The sequence below is a fragment of the Rhineura floridana genome, chromosome 3 (assembly GCF_030035675.1).
Source record: "Rhineura floridana isolate rRhiFlo1 chromosome 3, rRhiFlo1.hap2, whole genome shotgun sequence".
Taxonomy (NCBI): domain Eukaryota; kingdom Metazoa; phylum Chordata; class Lepidosauria; order Squamata; family Rhineuridae; genus Rhineura; species Rhineura floridana.
This window is the reverse complement of record NC_084482.1, coordinates 122,237,626-122,265,280: the sequence shown is the minus strand read 5'-3', so window position 1 is coordinate 122,265,280 and position 27,655 is coordinate 122,237,626. Positions and strand designations below refer to the sequence as shown.

At 45.0% G+C, this 27,655-nt stretch overlaps 2 long non-coding RNA genes across 7 annotated transcripts in view; one reads left to right on the top strand and one right to left on the bottom strand.

Moving 5' to 3' along the window:
* LOC133380395 (uncharacterized) overlaps positions 1-27,655 on the top strand; it is a 74,920-nt gene that overhangs the window by 5,336 nt on the left and 41,929 nt on the right. The window lies entirely within an intron of this gene.
* LOC133380396 (uncharacterized) lies at positions 1,533-23,357 on the bottom strand. The gene is made up of 3 exons (XR_009761436.1): positions 23,231-23,357; positions 2,778-2,852; positions 1,533-1,799 (listed from the first exon to the last, which is right to left on the bottom strand). It is a non-coding gene; the product is annotated as an uncharacterized LOC133380396 (long non-coding RNA).

Genomic DNA, 27,655 nt, shown 5'->3' with positions numbered 1-27,655 from the left:
TGTTTTACACAGTTGGTGAAGACATGGCTGTTTTAAAAGATGTTGGTTGAGTAGTTCCTCTTTATGGCATTTGGATGTTTCAGTTCTGATGGCTGTTTTGTAATTATTGTAGTTTTGCTTTTTATGTTATTTTGATTTATGATTAGGTTGAGCTGTGGATTTTTTATTTGATTACTGTTTTTGATTGTAAGCCTCCTTGAATTCCTTCTGAAAAGTAGGAGGGATCTATGTTTTAATGGAGATAAAGATGTACCCAGTGTGGTGTAATGGTTAAGGTGTTGGGACTACAACCTGGGAGACGAAGGTTCAAATCCCCACATAGCCATGAAGCTCACTGGGTGACCTTGGCCCAGTCACTGCCTCTCAGCCTCATGAAAACCCTATTCATAGGGTCGCCATAAGTCGGAAACGACTTGAAGGCAGTACACACACACACATGATGGAAAGCCACATGGCCTCACTTTCGGAGGGTGTGTATACTCTATGTATGCTAGCCACAACAACCTGCACGTGGAGTTGTAACTGAATCTTCATGTTTCATGCCAATTCACACACAGAAGCACCTAAAATTTGTAACATGTATTATGCGCGCACACACACACTTTTTATCTTTGGGACTATAAACCCAAACCCAAGACTGATTGTCCTCTACCAATACTTTCGCTTTGTCTGGATTAAGGTTCAGTTTGTTCAACCCCATCCATTCCTTCACAGCTATTAACAGTAGTTCAGCTTTCGACTGCCTCTCTTAGATCAGATTAAAATGAGAGCTCAAATCAAATATCATCAGCATATATGCAGTGAAACTCCTGGAGGTGAAGCTGTCACATGTTGCAATTCACATGTGGGGTTTGACTCTCATTTCTAAACAGAATTGCCTTCAAAGTCAAAATTATAGAATTTGTGGAGAGGAGTGATCTTGCCGCCCTGGGCTCCTACTGGGAGGAAGGGCGGGGTATAAATCTAATAAATAAATAAGTTTTATCTCAGAAGATATGGGGAAGAGAAATAACATCAATTTATTCTAGAGCCTCCAGCTTAAATGTGGAATATTCACCTTCCTGAAGGGCCGGAGGGTTTAGCCCTGGAATGTGCTGTCAGGGCTCATTCTGGGACATGTGAAGAAATTGTAATAATGCCTTATTGAGTGTGTGCTGTCAGAGTGTACTTCTTTCACCACTGAGTAAGCAAGAGAAGCCTTGTGGGATGAAGGGGGGAAAACACTTCCAGGTTAGAGCATATTGACTTGCAGCCCAGCACTTAACTTTTTTCTTTTTAAATCCTCATAATTTCATAGTACTTTTCTACCTACTTATGTTTACATTTTTTTAAAATTGAATTAAAGTCAAGTGCAGAAGGAGTATCTCCTTTTACATAACTCCTGCTTTAAAAATGCTGCTCAACATGGGCTATGGAGTCAATGTGAAGATTGAATTGCTACCCCCAAGGTGTCATTTCATCCACCGGGCACCACTTTAGGGGGGCACCAACTGCTTCTAACAGGTTTAAGCTGTTAAAAAAAAGAACAAAGTGTCTAGGAGCAAAGAGCTTTCTTGGTGTGAGTCCTGAACCACAGCAGCTGCCTGATGGACATGGATACGAGGCAAAAGGGATTGTGTAATTAGGCAGAGAAATAACAGAGGCAGAGAAGCGTATAATGTGCTCATATTCATCTCCAGGGCTTGTTTGCTTCTGGAAGTTCCATCGCGTCAGGACAGCAAAGCTTGCAGGCCTTGTTCTTACTCTGGCTTCTGCATTCCAATGTGGCTCTGTTCCTCCAGTGCATTGTCCACTCACTCCTAGAGCAATATGAATTTACAATGCAAATTACCCCGCAGGTTATGCAAATGGCATTCTTCATAAAAGCACATACATTGCCCTGGGGCAATCCTAGCCCATGCTTGGTTTTGCTCTGATCCCACAGCAAGCACTGAGCTGCCGGTGGGGGTCTGACACACAGAAAGCAATTCAGCACAAGTGGCGCTTTATTATTATTAACAAACATTATGGCAGCTCCGAGGGGCCTCCACTGAGATTGGCACTCAAGTGGCAGGGCACTGTGTGCTACAAAGAAAGCAACATACAATCCCTGCCTCAAGGATCCCACCAGCAAAAGACAGAAAGAGAAAGGGGAAGGGCTGAGCATAAACTGAGGCTCAGAGAGGGGACACGAATAGGTCAAGGTCAGGTGACACAGGAGGTAAGTGATGGGATCCAGAAGCAAATTACAGTGGGAATTATGCAAGGAGCACCAGCCTGCAGCCTTACTCCTCTGCTAAGTGACTAGGGTGGAAAAGCTCAAGCTATATAAACTATTTGACATTGGCGCTACACAATATCTCAGCAAGCGCATGTTCCAAAACAAAAGTTTATACAAAGTGCTATAATTACTTTGAAATCCAGGACCTCTTACTCACACGCAGACACTGAATGCACAGATGCTCTGCTTACCCTGTCCAGAATAGAAGCACTATTTACAGAAATGTCCCAGACTCTGGGTGTTAAGATAGGAGTGTGATCTGTGCAGTCTCTCTGCTGGGCAGTCTATGCATGGGTTTTGCTATGATCTTTAAAGTGCCATGGCCTGACACGCTAAGAGCACTGCAGTATACAGCCAATGCTTTGTTATTATTATCAGACATTATGACAGCACACATGGCCCCATCTGGGCTTGACACTCTGCATGGGACTACTATTGGGCTCAACACCAGAAGGGCAAGAGCACACCAACAGTCAGTGCCAGATACAGGAACGGAAACATATATGTATATGTATACCTTTTTTGGGCACAGATTCAGCATTCCAGCATAGTTCTGTCACGGCAGCACATTGCCCACTTGTGATGATTAAATCTGGTAGAAAACAATATGAATTTGAAATGAATACATGCCTCGTTTCTATGTTTTTTACATTGCACCTATTGCTTTTTCTTTATTTTTCTTGCATTGTATTGTATTTGTATTATTGTTGCTAGCTGCCATTTGGTGGAAAGGTAGGATATTATACAGCCATAGGAGTGGCTGTATACTACAGCTAGCATGCATTTTTCACATTCCGCAATGTTAACTTGAAAATATCCCCCATGCCATTCTACTGCTTCCTACAAGCTCATTTCAAAACAAAACCTTTCAAAACATATAGTCCTGAACTCAGAAACGCTTGCTTAACCACTCTCTTAAGTTTTCATGATGACACACAAAACGCTCAGTGACAATTGAGAGTTCAAAGTGTAAAATGAGGGGGGGAAATCCAGACCCCGTTGGAATTTGTCAAAATTAATTAAAAATCAGCCATGCTCACAGAGTACCTGTAATCCTATTACTGACCTTGCCCCATACTCTGACCTTCATCTTCTGCAGTTTAAAAGTTTAAAAAATGCATGGCTGATTTTTGATTAATTTAAGAAATTTAGCATTGAAGTCTATTATAATGTTGGGCATGCCCAGTAAGAACCAACTGTCAGTGTTCTAAAAGCCAGACTCACAGCTTTTTGGCTTGGCTAATCAGGGGCCCCACCCATGCCAGACATTTTTTCCACTTTAAATAGTTATGGCTTCTCCCAAAGAATCCTGAAAAATGTAGTTTGTGAAGCGTGCTGAGAGCACACTTCCCAGGATTCTTTGGGGGAAGCCTTGACAGTTCAAAGTGGAACAAATGTCTGGTGTGGATCTGGCCAGGGACAGCTTTGGGTGGGAGACTACACATGTCTGCTGTTGAATAAAAAGGTGGGGGAAACCCAAAAAATAATGATACTGTTAACAATGTTTTCCTTTTGGAAAGGAAAGGGGCTTTCCCTCTACCCAGTACCCACCCACCCAATTACCTCCTTTCCCTTTCTTTCTGCCTCCTTCTCCCCCTCCCCCTACTGTTCCTCCCCTTCCCTCCCCCTTCCAACTCCTCCCCCTCCCTGCCCCTCCCCCTGATCAGTTTCAGCTATCTAAGCATGATTGCACAGGAGTAAATCCCACTGAACTCAATAAGCATGCAAATGATCAAACCTACCCTACCCTCCTCCTCCCTCATACCCCTCCCTTCCCCTCCCCTTCCTTTCCCCTGTCACCCTCCCCCCCTTCCCTTTCAATCCCCTCCCCTTCCCGTCCCTTCTTCCTCTACCCTCCCCTCCCTAATACTCTCCCTGCCTCCTCCCTCCCCCTTTTCCTCCCTTCCCCAAGGTCAGTTTCACCTATCCTAACTATGATTGTACAGGAGTAAATCCCATTGAATTCAATAAGCATGCAAATGATCAGACCTGCCTCTCCCCTCCCCTCCCCTCCCCCTCTCCTTCCCCTCCCCCTCCCTTCTTCCTCTCCTCCCCCTCTTCCTTCTTCCTCCTCCCCTACCTATTCCAGCCCTCTCTCCCTCCACCATGTTCAGTTTCACTTATCCTAAGCATGATTGCATGGGAGTAAAATCCCATTGAACTTAATAAGCATGCAAATGATCACACCTGCCCTCCTCCTCCCCTCCTGCCTGCTCCCATCCCCTCTTCTCCCCTCTGCCCTCCCTCCTCCTCCCCTGTGGGTCAGTTTCACCTATCCTAAGCATGATTGCACGGGAGTAAATCCCACTGAACTCAATAAGCATGCAAATGATCAAACCTGCCCTCCTCCTCCTCTGCTCCTGCCCTTTCTCCTTCTCCTCTCCCCTTCCACTCCCCTTCAGTCAGTTTCACCTATCCTAAGAATGATCACAGGGGAGTATATCCCATTGAACTCAATAAGCATGCAAATGATTAATCCATTCTCAGCAAACGTGCACAGGATCCCATTTCTTACCTCCACAATTAAAAAGCAGGGAAATTCACTAATAGGCAAAAAAAAAAAACTTGCAGTTTAAGAGTTTATATATTGCCAACAGATATTTCTGTCAAACTTTAAAAAGCAGGGAAATTGGGCAGCTATAGCGAATGCACCAGGAAGCAGGAGACCTGACCTCCTCTCTGAGATATTGTACTGCCCTACAAATGTGTAAAAATGCAAACACAATTTGGGTTGATCTTTCACAGTCCAATCCACTTCCTATGTAGGTTGGAAAAATTGGGTAATGTGCCTCTGAGCATATGGTGAGTGGTGGTAACATCAATTCCCATGATTTTTAAAGTTTGATATAAATATCTGTTGGCTGTAAGTATGTTCTTAAACCATGAGGGTTTTTTTTGTCTATTAGTGAATACATTTGACAAGCCAATATACAAATGACTGCTCAAACAGTAGCTTCTGTTCCAAAACTATACCCAGCAGTATCCTGCGAGTATTACTTTTTGGCATCCACCATAATCCTTATCTCTAACTCAATGCTGTATTTCCAACCGGTGCCCAGCTTGTTATCATATAGTTCTGCAAGGATGCCATCACCACCACTACCACACCTACTATGAACCCAGGATGAGTATCATTAGTGTACCAGCCAATGTATGGAAGCCATATGATCCCTGCCATAGAGGGGCTTACAATCTATGATGGAGAGATAATGCAGGGATGAAGAAAGTGTCTTAGCAGGACCAGACCCATGCCATGGTGGACTTGTGCTTTTGGAGAGGGGCAGTGCAATATACATTTCCATTTGGTTCATAAGCAACATTTTAATACTGAAGTCTTTAACATTAATATTTAGCTATATCAATCTGCTGTTTTATTTGGCAGAGTCAGGGGTGGGTGATAATAGTCACAGAATTTAGGAATGCCCCATAGACCCCCCCCCCAACCATGGCAGTGGACTGTTCACCCATGTAACAAAAGTCTTTGTAAGAAAAAAAATCAATCACCCCCCCAATCTGGGATAAAGGTTGGGAACATAGGAAACTGCTTTGTGCCAGGTCAGACTATTTTTCCTTGTAGCCTAGTGCTGTCTACTGTACTTTTGACTGGCAGCAACTTATCAGAATCTTAGGCTGAGATCTTTTCCATCACCTGACCTTTTTAACTGGAGATGCCAGGGATTGGACCTGGGACCTTTTGCATGCAAAAGATGGGCTCTTCCAAGGAGCTGTGGCCCCTCCGAGACCATTCCCTACTGTTTTAGTTTACTACTTCCAGGGAATGTCTCCATTTCAGTTTTCTTACATAGGGGAGCACTCAAAATATGATCCTCCCACATGCAGTCTGAAGTGGTATAGTCCATCTACCACCTCAATACTCTGCACAGTGGTGGCTTTAGAGGTAGGCAAACTGAGCAACCACCCTGGGCCCCACACTTTGTTGTTGCTGTTATGTGCCTTCAAGTTGATTTTGACTTATTCACCCTAAATCAGTGACCTCCAATAGCATCTGTTATAAACCACTCTGTTCAGATCTTGTATGTACAGGTCTGTGGCTTTCTTCCTATGATCCAGTGGCATCTTTAGTCACAGCACTACTCGTACTTGTCCGTTGTTCGTCCCCAGTAGCTCGGTGAGTGCCTTCTGACCTGGGGGTCTCATCTTCCAGCACTATCTCTTGTTGCATTTTGGATACTCTGTTCATAGGGTTTTCATGGTAAGAGGTATTCAGAGATGGTTTACCATTGCCTTCCTCTGAGTTTGGATGCACCTTAGTCTGGTATCTCAGCTTTGATCATCCCGCCTTGGGTGCCCCTGCTAGGAGTCTAGGGGAAAGGAGTAGAGATTTCACTGGGATTGTTTCACACACAGTGAAATCTCATCAGAGTGGAGAAAGCCTTTTCCACTGGCAGTGAAGCTAAAGAAGAATGGGAAGGTGTCTTTGGAAGATAACTCAGTAGTTGAACAGAATATCTGCTTCAGGCAGGGAAAGGGATGGAGCTCCTCACCACCCAAGTGCAAAGGATTGCATCCTAAAGTTTCCTTGCCCACAGAAAACTGTAGGCTGCAGTCCTTTACACCCTGGCTTGGGAGTGAATCCTACTGAAAATAGCTGGACTTACTTCTGAATAAACATGCATAGGGTTGCACCATTTTGCCTCTCTTCTCTTCTGATTGGTGGGTGCAGCGGTGGGTTTCAGGGGAGGAGGGATGTGGCAGGATCGCTCCTCTGCTTTGGCTAGTTACTATTATTGCCAACCAAAGGAGAGGTTGCACCGCTCGCCTAGATGGCCAATTTAAGCAAATTGGGCAGTTTAAGGACATATATGGGTTCCTACCTGATGTTAAATCTTTGAGGGAGACACTAATTACACAGATTTCCTGACTGAGATCAAGAGTTATTTTTAGGTTAAATCATCAACCTCAACAAAAATGCACTGCTTGGGCAGTCCTTCAGTTTATTCATAAGTGCAACATTGAAGATATTTGCCCCAATTGATGTGAAGGACTTCACATTATTCTCACTGTACCTGTATCTGGTGAGGGGCCATTTTCAAAAATGAAATGGCTAAAAAAAGGTATCTGCACTCTTCTGTGTTGCGAGAATGGCTAGTAGGATTAGAATTGATTTCAGCTGAATATAAAATTGAGAGAGGGTTGGATAGGGTACTAGAGAATTGACTTTGATATGATTAATCACTATACCATGATCATCTGGGAAGTGGCTATCACCAGTCCACCATATGCCCTTCCTACCATGATATCATACAATATGCTTTTTAAAGGGTTTTGTTTTGGGGCAGAGACTGTTCCTGTTTATCTCTGAGCTTCACATAAGGAGGTAATGGCTTGTTTCTTTTTGTTTATGACTTTTATTCATGTATTTACAGCGTCATGTTGATGTAAAGTATTAAGTAATATTCTCCACTCCAGTCGTAATAAAAAATGACCACAATGAATGTATTTGATTAGAGCTTGGAAAAGTTACTTTTTTGAACTACAAATCCCATCAGCCCAATCCAGTGGCCATGCTGGCTGGGGCTGATGGGAGTTGTAGTTTTAAAAAAGTAACTTTTCCAAGCTCTGATTTTGATACATTTATCCATACTTTCACTGCAGCTTTGTTTATAGACTTAAGTTAAATTTTTATGTCTGACTTACTTTGTACCTTTCAGGGGCCTCAAAAAGTCTCTCTTGCCCAAGCTCCCCAAAACTCTAGGGCCAACCCTGCTCTCTTGCTTCAATACATTGCATATGTAGACCAGGCAGTGTCTTATCCCTTATCTCTCCTTGATCCCCTTTTCAGATTTTTGCTCTAGTCTTGGTTCCACATGTTCTGTTCTGTACCCTGTTGGTAGAAGGGGGCTGTAGCCCCTTTGTCTTATTGTCTCCGTGTTTACATTTTATATAGCACCTAGCACTCCATTGGTGCTTAATGCAACATTGTGCCTTGCACTCTGAAACATGGATGAGGAACCTATGGCCATCTAGATGTTGTTGAACTACAGTTCCAGCAATCCTTGACCACTGACTATGCTGGCTTGGGCTGATGGGAACTGGAGTCCAACAACATCTAGAGGGCCACAGTTTTCCCATTTCTGCTCTAACATGAGAGATCCAAGATGCACTCTCCTTTCTCTTCTATGTAATCCCAGTGACCTAATGGATAAGGCATGGACCTCCTAAGTTAGGATGGTGGGTCTGAGTCCTATTTGGATGGGTAAATATGATCTTTGAAGAGTCATGGCTGAGTGGTAGAGCACATGCTTTGCATGCAGAAAGTCCTGAGTTCAATCCCTGGTATCTTCAGATAGAGCTAGGAATATCACCTTTTTGAAACCCTGGAGAGCTGCGGCCTGTGAGTGTGGGCAATATTGAGCTGGATGGACCAATGGTCTGACTTGTATAAGGCTTCCTCTGTTCCTGTCTGGTGTTTTCTCTTCACTGTGGTTCTCAGTTTGCTGTTCTACTACTCCAGATGAGCATCTGCTCAAATATAGAACCCCTCTGACTCAGCAAAGCTAAGGAGCCCATGGAAGAAATATTTTTGCAGCTAATCCCAGGGACAACCAACCCTGGATGGAGAGTGGATGGGCTATGGGTAGTCAGTGCTGATAGAATGGATTCTGCATATGCCCAGGGCCTCCTCTCCGCATATTTCAAGGGTACAGCCTGGCTTTGAAATTACATTGTGTGGAAGATGAACCACAGCTCACATTTAGCTCTGCTCAAACATGTGAGAACCTGTCACTAGTAGAATAACAAGGGGTGATCTGGGGAGCACATGCTACTCACATTATGTCTCTCCCTTTGCCTTAACTCCAACTCAAGGTCTTGTGTGCTGGATATACCTATCCTGCCTATCCTTTATTGAGTTCCCCTGTAGCGGAGGCAGCTTGTTTGCAAATTGCTGTTGTAATTAGCTGGGTGTTATCACTGCCAGCAATGCCATAAAGTGGCTGTGACCCTCATTAGAGCCCTTTAAAGACTGTCATAAAAAAACTAGGCAAATGTGGGAGCCTGGGGTTAAACAGCTCTAACACACACACCCCAGTAAACATGTTGCTGCTGATTTCCTGTCACTGGACTACAGCTAGAGCTCTCTGCTTTGGCTAATGGGACACAGCGACTCGTGGAGGCCACTAAGGACATGAGGCCTGTGTTTTTAGTACCACCACTCAAGCCATGCCTCCGCCTGTCCTGCAGCGTCCCGAGAGTCCCAAGTGCTGTCATGTAAAACAGTGAGAAGAGCTCTCTTGCTTGCTTGCTTACTACTCCAGCACGTGCTAGGTGGTAAGAAATCCCTGCTTAGATGTCGCCTGGGTCCAAGTAACCTGATCCAATTAATATTTCCTTGGAAACAAGTCGTACTATGTTCACGTTGGCACAATAGTGGAATACAACTCAGAAATTATTTTCTACCCTTTCCCCCCCCAGATGCTGAAGACTGGAGAGCCCCATACCTGCCCTCTAAACATGCTGCTCACTTCCCGAACACAAAGCAAACAAATATCCAGCAATAACTTTCCACTTTTGTTCCTTCCAATTTCATTTTGCCCTCACCACCAGCAGCTTTTCCCAGTTTACAAAGTCTTCAAATCACAGCATGTATTAACTTTGGTGAACCAGTAATGGGGTGGCAGTCAAGAACAGCAAACTCATCCACAATTGATATTGTTGGCTCCGGACAGTGTTATCTCTCCCCAAAACTGGCATGAGTGAGTTCTCAGCTTAGTGTTATGTCTTTGACATCAGCAGCACCCCAGCTTGCAAGCAAACTGTTCTAACTCTGTTGTCCGAGGAGCCACCAGAGTGTCTGCCCTGAACCAAGAGCCCGTTAAGAACCCTGCCTCCATAGAGTCAGAAGACCAGTTGGACAGAATAAGGGTAATATGGAGGAGTTGCTGAATAACAACTCACGGGTTGTTGAGTGGAGCACCTGGATGTGCACTTGTTACATCTGTCTCTATCTACCTTCTCCACATCATGGATAATTTTATACACCTCCATCATATCCCTCCTTACATACCTGTTTTCCCCCCTCTAAACTAAAAATCTCCAAATGTTGTAACCTTCCTTATAGGGGAGCTGGTCTAGCTTTGACATGCTAGGGCATCTTAGAGAATGTATGTACTGCCTTCAAGTTGATTCCAACTTATGGCGACCCTATGAATAGGGTTTTCATGAGGCTGAGAGGCAGTGACTGGCCCAAGGTCACCCAGTGAGCTTCATGGCTATGTGAGGATTCGAACCCTGGTCTCCCAGGTCGTAGTCCAACACCTTAACCACTACACCACACTGGCTCTCAATGTTGGAGAATATACTTTCCTGGAGGTGTGGATGTATGAATTAGGATGAATCTGCCATTGTTGACAGTTCCCCTAGCCACTGTTATTAGAAAGCTGGGCAGAGTGGGGGACATGATTTGGCTAAACCTGGCTGGAGTCTGGGATGGGGCTTATGGATTTCACTAAAGATGCATTTGCACAATCCCTTTCCTCTTCAGTGATCTGATATTTGCAATCACAGACAGTATGGTGTGGATTGCCAAATTATATAAAGGAAAGCAGCAGCCTTCTCATCCCCTCCCAAAAATCCTGCACATTTTGGTTCCCTAAAGTCATCATTCATGGGATTGTCAGGAATCCAACAGCAGTCTTTCAGCCTCCTGTCTGAAGATTGTTGTAAGGCTCATCCCATGGCAGGAGAAAAGTGCTGTGTTAATTGCACCCTAAATATGTTCAGCTCCCTCATTCTTTCTTTGCTTGGTAAATTCTTTATCATTATACTTGTTATTTGCGCCACCGTCCCAAGTGATCAAAACATCCAAGCCCTGAACACAGTACTGCAGCTGTGGTCTAACCAGTGCTGAGTAGAATGGAACAACCATGTGACGATTGTATCTTTGGTGCCAGACTCAATAATAATAATAATTAAGGTGGAGATCACAAGGAATCACAGCATGGATTTAATTGGATCAAGCTAGTACTCAGTATTTTTTTAGGCTTGGCTAGTGCCTGAAGTATTTGTACAAAGGGGAAATGGGCACCACAAATCTTTTCTGCGTGTCTGGATGTTTCAGGGTGAGCTTTTGTGCGTGTAATGTTCATCTTGAACCAGCACCACACCAGTTATAAATCTGTTTGATTTTTACATTTTATTTTGTCACTAGAGTGGCCAGATCCAAAATAAAAGGCAGGGTTATGTCACCTTTAAAAGTTGTGTAAAAGAAAGAATTTCAGCAGGTGTAGCTTCAAGCCAGAGCAGCAGGAGGGAAAGAAGTAAGACCAGCTGCCTGAACTGAGAGACTGTGCTTGTTATTTGCTTGCTACCTGTTTGTGGCATCTTCCTCTTGAGTAGATTTACTGAACTGGTCAGAGGGCTTCTGTTGGAGGGGACTACAAGTTTCCAGCAGCCCTCTATATTGGGCCGTCATTGGAGGCAGGGATGTAAGAAAGACACGGGGGTGGCAGCTTGCTGTTGGCTATAAGGGCCTGTACATAACACTGGGGCAATGAGACAGACTGGGGATGCTGTTGGTGTACTGCCCACCCTAACTGAGCAGGCAGAGACGGTCTCAAGCTTGAGAACCCCATTACATTTGTTCTGAGGGACTTCAGTATCCACACTGAAGCTGCATTGGAATTTCATGGCCTGCAACCATGGGGCTGTCTGTCTGGGCCAAGGTGTAAGGCAGGGCATACCTTTGTTTTGGTCTTTGCCTCAGTGTGGGAAGAGGGCAATCTGGACATTGAGGGGGGCTTAACTCACCCCATTGTTACTGTCAGACCACTGTCTGGTAAAGCTTGGACTTATGGTACTAGTCACCTTTGGTAGAATTGGGGGACCTATTAAGATGGTCTGCCCTTGGAGACTTGTGGAATCCAAAACCAAAGCCGGTGATCCTGTTGAGGTCTTTGTGTCACTATGGAATGCAGATGGGGGTGGGCACTTGACATGATTGCTCCCAATTGTCCTGTCCTGCACTGTAGAGCCCAGATTGCTTCCTGGTTTTCTGCGGTATACCAGGACAATGAAGCCAGCTGGATGAAAACTAAAGTGCAAGTGGTGTAAGATTCAAAGCCAACTGGACATGTGCTAGAGCGCATAATTGCACCTACTGCATGGCAGTGAAGGCTGCAGAGAAGCTTGTTTTGCTGCTTCCATCACAGCCTTGAGTAGCCATCCAGCATTGCTTTTCCGAGTGGTGCAGTGATTATTCTCATATACCCCAGCAAATTGAATGCTTGCACTCTTGAGTCATGCTGTGACAAATTTTAAAACATTTTGAAGATAAAACCCATGCCAACTTGAATTGATACTATTGATACAGTATCAGATGGATGTCCAATGAAGTCTTACCCAGTTTTATGGGATCTGTTTCAGTTTTTGAGGCTTGAGGGCACGGACAAGATGTTTGTTGTAATCCATTTGTGCACATGTTACGCCTGTGCTAAAAGCACTGCACTGGCTGCCTATTAGCTATTGAACCATTTTAAAAGTTTTGTTGCTGATGTATGAAGCCCTAAAGAACTTGGGACTCGGATACCTAGAAGAGCACCTTATACAGACCTGTTAGGACATAAAGGTCATCAGAAGAGGCCCTGTTAGGGTCATCCCACTTTATGATGTGTTGCTTGTTGATGACATAGAAACAAGCCTTCTCTGTAGTGGCACTCACTCTTTGGAATGCTCTTTCCCCCACTCCTATAGGGGAGGCATCCACAGTAGGGTGCTTCTGAAAAAGTGTGAAAAACACATTGGATTGCTCAGGCTTTCCCCAGCTGGGTTACTGGCCCATTTTAGATACTGTGCATAACCCTGGCATTTGTTTGTTCTTTGCTGTTGATATTTTGATATTAAGTATATCTCAGTACTTGTTTGATTTTTTATGTTTTTAACATGTTAATGTTGGATTTTATTCTGTATACCACTTTGGGATCCTGGATGGGAAGTGGCCTACAAATGATATTAATTAAAGGTACAGGAGGTCTGTCCTATTTTTCATCTTTATCTCCCTCATTATTATTGCCTCCCTCATTGCTGATTTTCAGGAGAAATTTAAAAACATTCCTGCTTACCCAGGCTTTGATGGATGATACTGACCATGGCAACTGTGAAATTAATAACTGCAAGGGTATATCATTATTTTAAAATGGTTTTTAAATATGTTTTGATTTGACTTTGAAATGTACTATTTTAACATTTCGGTATTTGCCAATTTGGGCTTCTTTGGAAGGAAGGGCAGCATACAAATTTAAATAAATTTGCTATAATATATGAACAGATAGATTAGATATTAATCTAATTTGTCCTATTTAAGTGCTCTCTTTTCTGTTCTTTACTTTTAGATTTATGATATAGGTATATCTAAACACAAAGCGATGATGAAACAGTGCTGAACTATTTTGAATCATATGATGATATAGTAGCATTTTCTGACCTTTAAAAAAATTAAATAAATTTATGCCTCATAGCTGGCTTCTGTTTTTTATCCTCAATATTCAAGGCAGTTTTAAATGGACATACATTCAGACAGATTAAGGTGCAATCCAACTTGTATTTATGCCAGGCTGAGGGAACTAGGATATACCTACACCGGCAGAAGCCCCTCACCCTAGCTGAGGTAGACCCTGCCAGCTTTGTATAAGCATGGTTCCTCATTGGCACCAAACAGACACTGTCCTTTAGCCACTGCCTTGGGCTTCTGCAGCTACATATCCTCTTGCTAGGCCACACCTCTGAGAGCTGCAGGTGGAAACAATTCTGCCTGAAAACAGACTGACAAGCAGGCCGGCCGATAAAAACAGGTAAGTACTTGCAGGGTACAGTAGATGGTTGCTACGCACTGCCTTGGGCTTCCGCAGCTTAATAGTTTATTTGCAGGGCTACACTTGTGAGAGCTGCAAGTGGGCCATTATGGGACAGCACTGCAGGAAAGAACATGAAAAAACAAATGAACTCTAAGCTGAGCTCCAGACATCAGTACATCTTAAGAAGTTCATGATTGAGACTGTCTGAGGTGCTCTGACTCCAGAAAAACTGATGACTGCTTCTTGCTTGCTGGTTGGACAACAAAAGAACATATGAAGAGCCCTGCTGGATCAGGGCAAAGGCCCATCTAATTCAGCATCTTGTTCTCATAGCTGCCAACCAGACAACTTTTAAAGATACAGAAGACCTCTTGGTTGCCAGGCCCGGCCTCCAAGAGGTCTTCTGTATCTTTAAAAGTGGTGCAGGGGGGAGAATTCCACCTTGTGGTTTTTCCCATTACAGAGTTGCAAGAACACCTGCACTTGTCTTGGCTGACTTTCTCTTCTCCTAAAGATACAGGATTAGTCTCAGGCCATGAACCTGGCAACCCTACTCTCTACTGACCTCCTAACAAGAGATAGGCAAGTTAAGCCTAGTGTTTGCTGAGGGGCAGTGGGAGAGGAGTGTGTTAAGTAGGATTGAATTTGCTTGATTTGGACAGCTCGGTGTAAACAGCTAGGGAGGGGGCTGGTGATTTGGTGAGAATGGGGTAGATGGGTAAGGAAGCACTGGCTAGGCCTACACACTGCTTTAATGTCTCTCTCCTGTATTTATCTACACTGCATTAGAATAGAGATGAAGGAGCAGAGTGTGTGAGAGAATCCAGGGCCTAGTGGATAATCCTGGCTCTCAGTAGGTAGCTCCATTAAAAAAAAAATTTGACCCCCCCACCCTACCCAAATATCTACTTGGGTGGGGAAGATAGTTAAGAAGCTTATACTGACTCAGACTATTGGTCCATCTACTATAGCTCAATACTGTCTTATCTAACTGGCAGTGGATCTCTGGGGTTTCAGGCAGGAGTCTTTCCAAGCCCTACTGGGATTGAGCCTGGGGCCTGTTGCAGGCCAAGCATGTGTTCCACCACCGTACCACAGCCCTTTCCAAAAAAGGAGAACCAGTCTAGGAAGACAAGCTATTCCCAAATCTCCTGTAGCAAAGGGAATCCTCCCTAGATTTCTGGGGCAAACCACATGTTACAGGTAACAAAGTCCCAATGATTTTTTAGAAATAAAAAGCATCCTCCGGAGGCTGTAGTTCTGAATGGAGGAGTAGGGGGGAAAGGTACTTAACATGCTTCCACATCAAAGACATATCTGAAACTGTGTGTGTGTAACTGGGAGGAATTTTAGGAACATAGGAAGCTGCCTTATACCAAGTCAGACCAATGGTCCATCTAGCTCAATATTGCTCACAGTGACTGACAGCAGCTTTCCAGGGTTTCAGGAAGGAGGCTCTCCCAACCTTACTTGGAGATGGCAGGGATTGAACCTGGGACCTTCTGCATGCAGAGCAGATGCTCTACTATTGAGCTACAGCTCTTCCCCCATACAACTACCAAGCTTTCAAACATAAGAAAAGTCTTGATGAATCAGGCCAAAAGCTCATTTAGTTCAGCATCCTGTTCTCACAGTGGCAAACCAGATACCCATGGGAAACCCACATGCAGGACCTGAATGCAATGGTGGTCTCCTCTCAGCGACAGGTATTCAGTGATCTACTGCCTCTGAACTTTGGGCAGGGAAAGAGTTAAGAGTCCCAATCTGGACAAGGATGGATATACCACTTGAGCAGAATATTTGGCTGTTGCCCAGACTATGCAATACAACAAACAGATCCATCACGGTTCTCCCAAAAGCATAAAGCAGGGCAGCATGCACTAAGGAGACAGTGTTAGTAAGTCAGATCCCCAAATCATGGGTGTGCTCTAAAAATTAGATTTTTTAAAAGATGAAGATGTGGTTTCTGTTTTCTGATTCCCCCTCCACCCGCCCTTCACTGTCTCAATTGTGGGTATCAGTTACAGTATTATTAAATCTTTTTGATTTAATGTTTGCTCTTTAGCTCAGCAATTCCTGCAATAAACATGTTCTTTTCTTTTTAAAATTCAGCTTAAGAGAGTGAGGCTCCCACTCTGGCTCCTTTCCAGAACTTGCTAAATGGGACTGTAGCACTCAGTTCCAAAGAGACTCTGCTACTGTTTTCCTATTGGCAAAGGTTGGGAAACAGTCAGAAAGTGGTAAAAAGCAGGTTCCCCTCTGTTCGTCCAAAGTTCCCCATCTGCTGATCCTTGTTGAACATAAGTGTTTAACGAGCACTTTGTTTCCGTTGCCAAGCAGCAGATTGGAAGACGATGTTATTTTCATGCACCATGATGTCATCATGGTGCAATACTGGCGTTGCCAACTCTTGTGATATTAGCGCACGTCTAATATAATTGTGTGTTTCTGTATGTTGCTGAACACATATCAAAGGACCAGGAGCTAAACACCACAAGGACCAGTGCCCTAGCCATTGATTCCTAGTTCTAAATCTTAAAAGATTTAAACCACTTGTTTCCTTAAAGTTGGGATTGTTCATACAATGTACGTTATCTGGGGCTGAAACTCTTTCTGTCCCACAGATGCTGCTGAGCTGCAAAGAGAACAAGCATTTTGCCCCTATGTGTGATCCAGGTGCAGGACCAGAAACACAACCATCCTCGGTTGCTTCCCCCACCCCCTCCTTTTTTAAAAAAATCCTCTTTTCCGGCCCTGCAGAGCACAGCAGATGTGCCAATCATTGCCCTAAGCCAGCACTCTGACCTCAGCAGAGCAAAGGGCAGGCAGCTGCTGTGACAAGTGGATGGGTTGGGGGTGGGGAATAGTGGGAGGCACTTCAAAGCCCTAAGTTGCTGGTGATCTTGAGAGGCAAGTAGAACCAAGTGGACGACAGGCAGCTCAGGGAGGGTCTGGCTCAGCACCATTTGCTGGGGATTGGGCTTTCAGCCTGGGGCCTAAGGAACAGAATTTAAGAAGAAGACATTAAAAAGGGTTGTTTGCCCTTACCCCTGCCAGCACCCACACTGAGCACCCAGATCCCTTTGCAGCAGACTTCTCATGCTCAACAGCTTTCCAAAGCATCTTCCTTAGAATACTTCTGTCCCCAAGGGATCCATGAGGGGATTCCTCCTTTGCACAGCATCTTACTGTAAGAGGCAGTCTGTACGTCAAGCCACCTGCGCTGCAGGCTGAGAATGAAGCACCACAGAACAGGAGCCAACAGGGAAAGAAAGAAGTCCTGACCAGGTCAAACCACAATGCTTTTGGAACCAAAGCTACCAGGCTTCACCCCTCTGCCAGAGACAATCCCAAGAGCGTTGTTAAACATTAGCCAAGCCCTGCACATCTAAGCACAGCCCCATTCATTGGCTGCAATGGATGCACTGCAGCTCTCCCTCTCTTTACTCTGGAGTAGGCTTTTAGAAATCAGTAGGCCTACACCTGGAATGGTTGGTTTGATGATCCCAGCAAGACTCTGCATTTGAAAGGATGTCATGAGGGGGCCACTGTTTGTCAGACCAGGAAAGAAAACAATAGGTTTAATCAGCGGGAATGTAGATTTTAGTTAAGGGAAATTTCTCGAGTATAAGGCAGGTTTAGCCACAGAAAAAATTTAAGGAAGGCTGTAGGATGTCTTTTCTTAGAGGTTCTCAAGAAAATGCTGGAAAGGCATGTGACATTGGCATTCTACTACTTAAGAAATAGAGCGAAATGAGATGATGGCTATACAGTAACTGGTACATCATAAAAAATAATCATATGTAGGCTTTTAGCTATACAGTCTTTGGGCCATTAGTTTTCAGAATTAAAATAAAATTTGATGTGACCCATATTCTGGTCACTTGAATGATTCTGCAGCTCTGGATTAGATGACCTCCTGGGATATCTCCCAACTCAGATGTTTTCACAATTGATCCTAAGGTCACCTTTTAGCCTAAAAAGTGTTCGTTAAAAATATTGTGTGACAGAAAGCTGAGTTTTCCATGTACATACATTATAATCAGCAGTGATTGCCCATTTGAGTTATATTACAGAAATAGAAATAAAAGCTTTAAGGCTACAATCCTATGGACACTTAAATGGGATTAGCACCTGTTGAAATCACTGAGGCTTGCTTTTGAGTAAATGTGCACTGGAGCAAGTGGGGCAATCTCCTGTGAACATTATTTCAGACTCTGTATTTCTACTACAGATTTGTACTGGGTGGCAAAATTTGGCTCTTTAGTTCCAAGAGCAGTGCGAGTTTAATTATGCTGGGGCTTTCCTTCTGACTCCTACAGAACAGTCAGTTTTCTGGTCAGTGTTACATATCCTGGTTGATACCAGCGGAATGAAGCTACTGCAGATTAAAATCAGCAGCAAATCTAGCAGTTTGTTAGCTTTCTAAGCAATGGCAATTTGGCTAAGCATTTTGGCTTACTGAATCCATTAGGGCAAAGCTGTTTTACACCAGGTGAGATTGCAGCCCCACTGGCATGAGCTGAATGAAGGTGACAAGGATTTATTTTAGGGAAGCAACAGCTCCTATTCATTATGGAGAGACACTCGTTGGCACCAGCTGGTGGTTTGGCCGGCCAACAAATGTAGCCATGCACTTCTGGATTATAGTAGCTGCTGGATATGAATGCATCTGTGCCCCTGGAGACGCATTGCATCCTGTGATTTGCAAAGTGCACTGATCACTGACAGGCATCCGCAGCCAAGCCGTTATGTTCAAACAGATAATTGGGGCCTTTACACTGCTGCTCACAGTGCACTGCCAACCCAGGAGAGGAAACGAAGGGAGCACAGCTATTGGCTCAGGAAAGCCAAAACACAAGCCAGCATCTTTCCATTGCAATTGCTGGTTCAGTCACCCTGTGGCTGGCTCAGTTTCTGCCTAAAGGAGGATCAGAGAGTCTTCCTTCAGGGAACTGCCAGCAGCCCTTGTTTCTCTCCCATCCTGGATCCAAGTGGCTCTCAGCAGGCGAGCCCCTCCTCCTTCCCCCTATCCAATTATAACCAGCTTTCTAATCATTTGTTTGGAGCTGGAGCCAGGCGCCTGTGGCTGAGCTCAGGGGTGGGAGAGAGGGGGTCAGGCGAGGGGAGGGGGGGTTGCTCTCCCCATTTCGTCTTCCTGGATTGCTCCTGCTGCTGGCAGAGTAGTTGAGCTCTCTGCTGCCTGTTGCTGCTTCTTATGGCATCTGCTATGCCTGCCTTTGGATGGGCATTGCCACTCTGGCTGGGAGGAGCAAAAGCTCAGCTCACTGGGATGGAGAGAGGAGGGGCGAGTCAGAGAAAAGGCGTCAGAAGCGACATGATAGACGTGCATACAATTATGCATTGCATGAAAAAAGTGGATCGAGAAAAGTTTTTCTCCCTTTCTCATAACCCTGGAACTTGTGGACATCCACTGAAGCGGAATGTTGGAAACTTCAGTGCAGACAAAACAAAGTACGTGTTCACACAGCAGTGCACAGCTAAACTATGGAATTTGCTCCCACAAGAGGCAGTGCTGGCCACCGACTTGGATGGCTTTAAAGGAGGATTAGACAACTTCATGGAGGAAAAGGCTCTCAGTGGCTACTAGCCCTGATGGCTATGCTCTGCCTCCATAGTTGGAGGCAGTATGCTTCTGAATACCAGTTGCTGGAAATCACAGGAGGGGAGAGTGCTGCTGGGCTCAGTTCCTGCTTGCGGGCTTCCTGTGGGCATCAGGGTGGCCACTGTAAGAACAGGATGATGGACTAGATGGGTCACTGGCCTGATTCAAAAGGTTCTTCTTATGTTCTTATGGATGGTGGTCTTCAAATACCTATAAAGAAGTAAGGAAAACCTTCCTGGTGAGGATAAAAGCTTCAAAAGTGCTAAGTATGTCTTAGTATGTGTGAATCAAGTCTTGCTGTGTCTAATATTATGGGTTGTGTAGAGACAGGTGGATGAGTGAAACAAACTCTTAAGGGAAAATGTGAGCTATAATGGAAAGATGGAGGAGTCTGGAACTGCTTCTGAGCTACTGTATGAAGAGCATGGGAGGATGCATATTTCCTTCCATGCTGCCCCTGAACTGCCACTTCCACCCCAGCATATAAGGTTGCCAGGGTTTTTTTAACTGGCCCCTGATCTTGTGATCTTGATCTGCATATATTGGCAGATGATCATGCTGTTCTTCAGCTTCATCTGCTGGGTTCTGGCAACCCTACCAGTACTGTCTTTTGGCATAGTGCCAACAGAGCACCGTTAGTACCTCTTAATGCTATTTCCTCAAGTCTAAAATGGATACTTCCTCTGCTTAGGCATCCCATCTGTCCAGAGTGCATGGTGTTACTGGAAACCTCTGCCTCCAGGTCACCCAGAGTGAATCCAGCAAAGCAAAGGGTCTAGCTGCAGGCACAGCCTTGGACGTGGTCTCTTCCACTCTCCTCCCCTACAAGAGGGGCCAGGGCCGGGATATTGCTCCTGATTTATAGTACAAAACTGCAGTCAAACAAAAAGCCCTTCATGGCAATGCGGCAAGCTTGCTGCCTCCCTGGTTTCAGCGCATACCAGCATCACCACATCCCTCTGACCGCAGCCCCTTCCCGTGCACCCCCCCCCCAGTTCAGCACAACAGGGAATTGTACGCTACGGCCCTCCTTCCACTCTCTGCTCTCCCTAGAAACATACAGCTAACTCCACCGTGCAAATGAAATACCTATTGCTGCTACACAAGCTCTGTATCCCACCCAAACGTCTGCCCTCACATACCAAACACTCCATTCTGACTATCCAAATGCTTTCTAGTTTGTCAGACCTTGCTATTTCCAAAGATGCAGCCAATCTTACACCCTATCCCCACATTTCCTCCTTGAAATACAAATGCTAATCTCACATCCTGATTGATCGTACCTTCTCTCTCCTTCACCTCCTCCGCAAAATAATGTTATGGTCCAGCACAAATTCTACGCACCTCTTTCCCAAAACATTTCATAAGTATCTTTGCTCATACACATATTCTTTTCAGTAAGGACTCTTATGCTGCCAGTAAAACCAGACATGAGTAAGGAAGAAATATTTTCAGATCTGAAGATACAGAGCAAGGGAGATCATAACTTTATGGGGTAGCTTGGGTAGCACAATGGGACTTTCTTCTGAGTAGACATGTGTAGAATTGTTATGTTTCAGATACAATATGTAAGCTTTCAAATTACACAGAATCCTTTGATTAGGTGGATTTTTCTTAAAAAAGGAGCAAATGGATTTTCCTGTTGTGCTTGACTATCCAATATGTTTAGATTTTTGCAATCCTAAGGGAGATATTTGGTAGGTTCTATAGACCTCAAGGAGTTCAATGTCCTGAAATCTAGTATGTGATCAGTGTATCATGAAAATTGTTGGGGCTCAAGCCTGCCTTGAAATCACTCCTTTGATCTCAAGTGTATGGAGAAAAAAAAAAACCTCACACAGGCTCAAAGACACCCTTCTTACCTACTTCACATACTCAAGGACTGATAGATTCTTCCTTTAAGCCTTGGAGGGCCCTGATTATGATGGTTTTACTTAAGGAGCAACTAAATAAAGTAAGGGTCATCTGGTAACCCCATCATACTGCTGCAAGATCTGCTGACCATCATATTTTTTTCACAAGCATTAGGTGTACAAAATCAGAACCTAGCACAGGAATAGCCTTGATCATCCTGCTGGTTGACAGATGCTGGGAAAAAGATAGGACACGTGTGACCCAGCAGATTCTTCTGGACCTCTCAGTAGCTCGTAATACCATCAGACATGCTACTGTTCTGCATAGGTTGTTTAGACTGGGGACTGGAGGCACTGTGCTTGACTGGTTCTTCTGTTCCTACCTAGAAGGCTAGTTCCAGAATGTGCTGCTAGGTGTTATGGGATTCCACAGGTCTCCATCCATAATATCTACATGAAAATGCTAAATGAGGTCATCTGGGGATATGGAATGAGATGTCATGCATACATTGATGATACCCAACTCTATTTCAGTCCTGCTATGTCAGAGATACTATTGGTTGGTAATTCATTGGTTTGGAGAGGATGTATTCTGGATGGTGTTTTAAGGTGATGGTGGGGAGGTACTTATAAATCCATCTCTGTGCCTGGAAGTTCAAGTGGCATTCATAGCACAGAATGCCTTCTACCATCTCAGCCTGGTGCAGTCCCTCCTGGAAAGGGACAACTTGGCCACAGTTATCCATGTGCTGGTAACCTCCGGATCAGACTACTGTAATGTGTTGCTTGTGGGGCTGCTTTTGAAGACTTATGTAATGAGTTCAAAACACAGCTAGTAGGCTCCTAACTGGGACTAGGTGATGGGAACATATATTGGAAGTGCTCAGGCAGCTTCACCAGCTCTGCTCTGGCAATGCCATTAAACACTGATGTGCAGAAGCTGCTTCAGTAGTGGCTGATCCATTCCTGAAAGAGCTGATGTTGACCTTGAAAGCCTCACTGGCAGGGGCCTAGTTTCATGAAGGCTCCCCTTTGCGTTCTCCAGATACGCTTCCATCTAAGGTGAGGGAAGAGAGCCTTTTCAGGTGTGGCACAGTTGGGATCTAATGTTATTAGATGTTATATGGAATCTTTTTGGTGACAGGCAAATCCCTTTTTATTTTTTCTGAACAGGGTGGTTCATGACAGATGCTGTTGGAGGCTGCTGATTCATAGGGTCACCATAAGTCATAATTGACTTGAAAGCACATAAGGGCAACAAAATCCTCTTGAGCTACTTTTAAAAAATACTGCTATTCTATCTGCTGTTTTTTTTAAATCTGTTTATTGATTTTATTTGTGATTGAGATTAGGACTTCTAGTCTCTGGAAATGCTGGTACTGAAGGCGGGAGGGAGAATATAAATCTGTAAAAATAAATATCTAAATCAATGAACCATCCCGAGCATGCATTACATCCCACCCACGCCTCTTTTCTTCTCCAATTTCCAACGACTCTCCAAGTCTTATCAAACGGAGGAAGATCGTTTGATACCCTCCACCCTCCCCTTGAAGGCCGGGGTGGGGAGGCAGGCGCAGAGCGGGATTCCCTGACGGACGTGCCTGGGCCACGAAGATGGGAGGGGGTTGGCAGCTTCTCGCCGAGGCCTAGCGGAGGATGCTGAAGCGCTTGTGTCACTAACCGCTAGAGACACGGCGTCTCCGCCACCAGAGGAATCGCAGCCAGGCGTCTGATCGTGCGGGATGGGGGTCTCTTGGATGGGGCTCCCTTGTCTGCCACACACATGGGGAAGGGGAGGAGGAGGAAGAGGGCCGTGTGCGGAAGGAGGGAGGCGCCAAAGCATACGGGACGGTCTGGGGGGGGGCTCGTGATGAAACCAAGACAGAATGTTCTGAAGGGGGCGGGGCGGGATGGAATGCGAGGCTTATTCCTGCGTTTTGCGGCAAATGTGGAGTTCCTGCCCACCACTCTTCCAGGTCTCGTCCATGTGCATTACACAATGCAATCCTATTGCATGTTTGCTCGGAAGTCCCACCGTGCCCAGTGGGGTTTTCTCTCTAGCAAGAGTGTTTAGGATTGCAGCCTTAACTCCTCTCCAGTGACTGGACTGTCCTGAGGGGGGGGCAGAGGGGTGTGTTAAATGGAAACACATTAGGACTGTTACTTTCTCCTCGTCGTCCCCCACCCCGCAGAATTCATGTGTCCTTAACTGCTTCAGGACAGGCAGAAGTTCGACATGGTTTCCCCATCAGCGCCTCTCCATTCTGGGCAAACTTTACATACCAAATTTCTGTCTGTGTTAGTTGCGGGAGGGGGGACGACGGCGGGGCGGGGAGTGGTAATGTAAAAAGCCTTAAGGCTGTATGAGAGGCTGTGTGGCACTCCATGTGTTTACAGTACCCCGTGGTAACATAAGGTTATGGATTTGATCTTGCTCAAATTAAACAGCTTTTCTTTGGCAAAGTCTCTCCAACTCAAAGAGTTTAAATGAAGCCATTAATTCCTTCACCTGTAACCATTTTCTGGTACCTTTCCTGTGAAGTTACACTAAAAGGATTGCCTTTGAACATGTGATGAGTGCTTTCCTACCCTATCACCATTTCTTAAATGCAGCCAGCCAGTACACATCTGAAATCCAGCATAATCAAGGATGACTTTCTCAGTCTTATCAAGTTACGCATGTATTGGCTCGCTGCTCATGGTGTTCTGGTTGGGTGCTGGCATAACAGAGCACAGGATTAGGCTTTGCATGCCAAAGATAGCTTGGCAATGTGTTAAAAGCACTAGTGTGGGGTGGCTGTTACAGACCGGGTTTAACTGCCAGTTTACTCTTTAAAGCACTTAAAATTATCTTTTAAAAATTGGAATGGTTAAAGAAAGGTAGAATGGCAGGTTATCCTTATGTAATTCATATTTAACTTTGCAGAGATTAAATTTTTTTTTTTAATCAGTACAGAACCAGGATGCATATTTGTCACTCTTATGTGTTCACATGCTAGGTAGGTATATTTCTGCATAGCATCCTCTGTGGGTGTGTATAGATGTGTGGTGATGACCTGAGTTAGTTTGTCTTGCATGAAACAGCATAATTGTGTGTGTAGCTGTTTCAGATCAGTATGCAAGTGGTAGCAATGTCTGGAACAGAGCATGGTGTGTGGGGAAGGGGCTAACCACTCAGCTCTGCCCCTGAACAGTAGTGCCTGCCCCCAGCTATGAAAGCCCTCGTGTCTGGCTGCCAGAGTAGCGAGTCTGCCTGGTGCCAGCAATATTTCTCTTGGCCAGTGGCCGGGCTTCAAGGAACACAGAGCCCTTGTACCAGACTCGCTCTGGCTGCATATGTCCCTGAATCCCACCGGGGTTGCACCTGTAGGTGGAACAGTGGCACTAGAAGGCTCTTTCCTTCTGGAAGTTTCTCTTGGCCTCTTTTGAATTCCATTGTTTTTAGGCACAGGCTCTCATTTTGCTGCCCAAGTCAGTCTCTATAACCTCAAGTCCATTCATACAGCATGACAGGGCAGTCACAGCCCCCTGGTTGCCCCAGAGAAGAGAAGGCTAGTTTTCAAAGTGGGGCTCAAACTCCCTGTTAGGGTGACCAGCATTTTTTTCTGGACAGAACTCCTGCCTCTAGTCCAGGGGTTGCTACCTTGGTGTCTTCCATATGTTTTGGAGTACAACTCCCATTATCCCTGACTATTGGCCATGCTGGCTGGGGCTGATGAGAATTGGAGCTCTAGCTTTATTTGGGCACTGTTTGCTTCTGTGTTGAACGGGGGGGGGAGCAAGGAGTGGAGCCATGCCATGTAGCCCTGTTGTGCAGTGCATAACTTCCCAACATCATCATGTGTGGAGCAAATGCATGAGGAAGGAGGCTTTTGGGTATATAATTGTACGCGAGAAGGCTTCCAGATTCCAGGGAAGACTTTGTGTGTACAACTATACACGTGAGAGGCCACCTTAACAGACATTAGCACTGTACGCACAGATGTTGGTGCAGCCACACTCCTTGTCCCCATGCTGTTCAAGAGCACCCAAACAGGGCTTCTGTGGCAGCTGCATGGCAAGCAGAAATTCAGCAGGTGAAGCTTTGCATCTGCATGGTGGGAAAAGCATCTCCAGCTGAATTTCTGGTTACAAAAGAGTCTTGCCAGGAAATTAAAAACAAAATGTTGGCAACCATATATACTATTTTTCTGGACATGAAATGTTTCCCAACATCCTGCCCTTGAATATTTCCATACTTTATGTCACTTTGTGCCTTCCTGTTGTTGTGAAAGTCAAACCATTCCTAGAAGGAGCTGTGTTTCCATTCATGGTGGTCAGTAAGGCTGCCAGTTTTTTTCCTGTCAGGGCTCTTGTGCCAGGACAGGAACACTTGGATATTTTCAGTACTGCCACCCTCCCTAAGAATCCACCTACACATTTTGTTAATCAGTGGGGGAAGAATTGTAGCTCTGTCATGGAGCATCTGCTTTGCATGCTTAAGCTCCCAAGTTCATTCTCCAGGTTGGGTTAGGGATGTTCCTTGCCTGAAAGCCTAGAGAGTTGCTGCTAATCAGTGTAGGCAGTACTAAGTATTGAGCTAGATGGACTATGGCCTGACTTGGTATAAAGCTACCTCATATGTAGGTCCTGCTCCATTTCCCACTGCTGACTGAGATTTAATGGCTGGGCACGCAGGACAGGACTTTCTTGGTGGCTGCACCCACCTTAAGAACTCTTTGCCTCCATGTATCCATTTGGTTCCCTTCTCATCTGCCTTCAAATGTCATGTCAAAGCGTTGCTGTGTCAACATTCTTTTGATTTATGTGGAAGTTGAGAATACGATAAAAGAAGTAATAAAAATACAATTAAAAATCAATATGAATATTTAATGCAGACGTGCCACAGACTGCCCAAATGAAGCTCATAACCGCTGGTGGTGGTCCACAGATCATAGTTTGGGAACCCATAGGGTAAAGGTTAGAGTGTCAGGCCGGGACTGGGGAAATCTGGGTTCAAAGCTGTTCTCGGCCACGAAGCTATGTGGGTGACTGTAGGCCATGCGTTTTCTGTCAGCCTTAATTAACTCACAGGATTCTTGTAAGGCTAAAAATGGGGATGGGGTAGGGTTGCCAGGTTCTTGGCCTGAGACTGATCCTGTATCTTTAGGAGAAGAGAAAGTCAGCCAAGTGCAGGTGTTCTTGCAACTCAGTAATGGGGAAAACTACAAGGTGGAATTCTCCCTTCTCCCTGCACAACTTTTAAAGACACAGAAGTCCTCCTGGAGGCCGGGCCTGGCAACCAAGAGGTCTTCTGTATCTTTAAAAGTTGTGCAAGGGGAAGGGAGAAGTCCACCTTGTGGTTTTTCCCATTACAGAGTTGCAAGAACACCTGCACTTGGCTGACTTTCTCTTCTCCTAAAGATACAGGATCAGTCTCAGGCCAAGAACCTGGTAACCCTAGGATGGGGTGGATGGTGAGAGAACCAGGTCCACTGCCTTGAGCACTTTGAAGAAAAGGTGGGATAGAAATGTAATAAATAAGCAAACAAGTTGCTCCTTCAAAAACTACCTGACAGAAATTGAGAAGCTGAATCTTTACCCAGTATGGAGATGAAATGATAGCAAGAGCTTCACCTGTTGAAATGCACCTGTTATGACTCTTTAAAGCTTCCAGAAAAAAGCTGACAACTCAAGAGCAGCTTGATAACAATCGCAACTAGGTTATGCAGCTCACAACACAGAGATTTGGCTCTTTATAGTGTAACCCTTCCCTCCCCAGTTGTGACACCATCCTGTGGCCCCCTGCACCACATTTAGCTTTCAAAAAAACCTGTTGGCTCCAATAGGAGGATTATTGAAGCCTAAACGTGTGGCTGGGGGCAAGGAGGGATGGGAGGCCCTACAAGCTGCATCTGGCCAACAGGCTGTCATTTCCCCACCTCTCCACTCTGCATTCCAGGTCAGTGGGAGTCCCTCCAGAAATCCTTTTTACTATGCATTCATGATGATATATGCTCATGGTGGTATCGGGATGGTTATATGTGATCCCACTTATTTCCTTTTGGTGCATGTCCCGTAGCTTCCTGCTGAAATCCTGCAACTTTTTATACCACACATGTTCCAG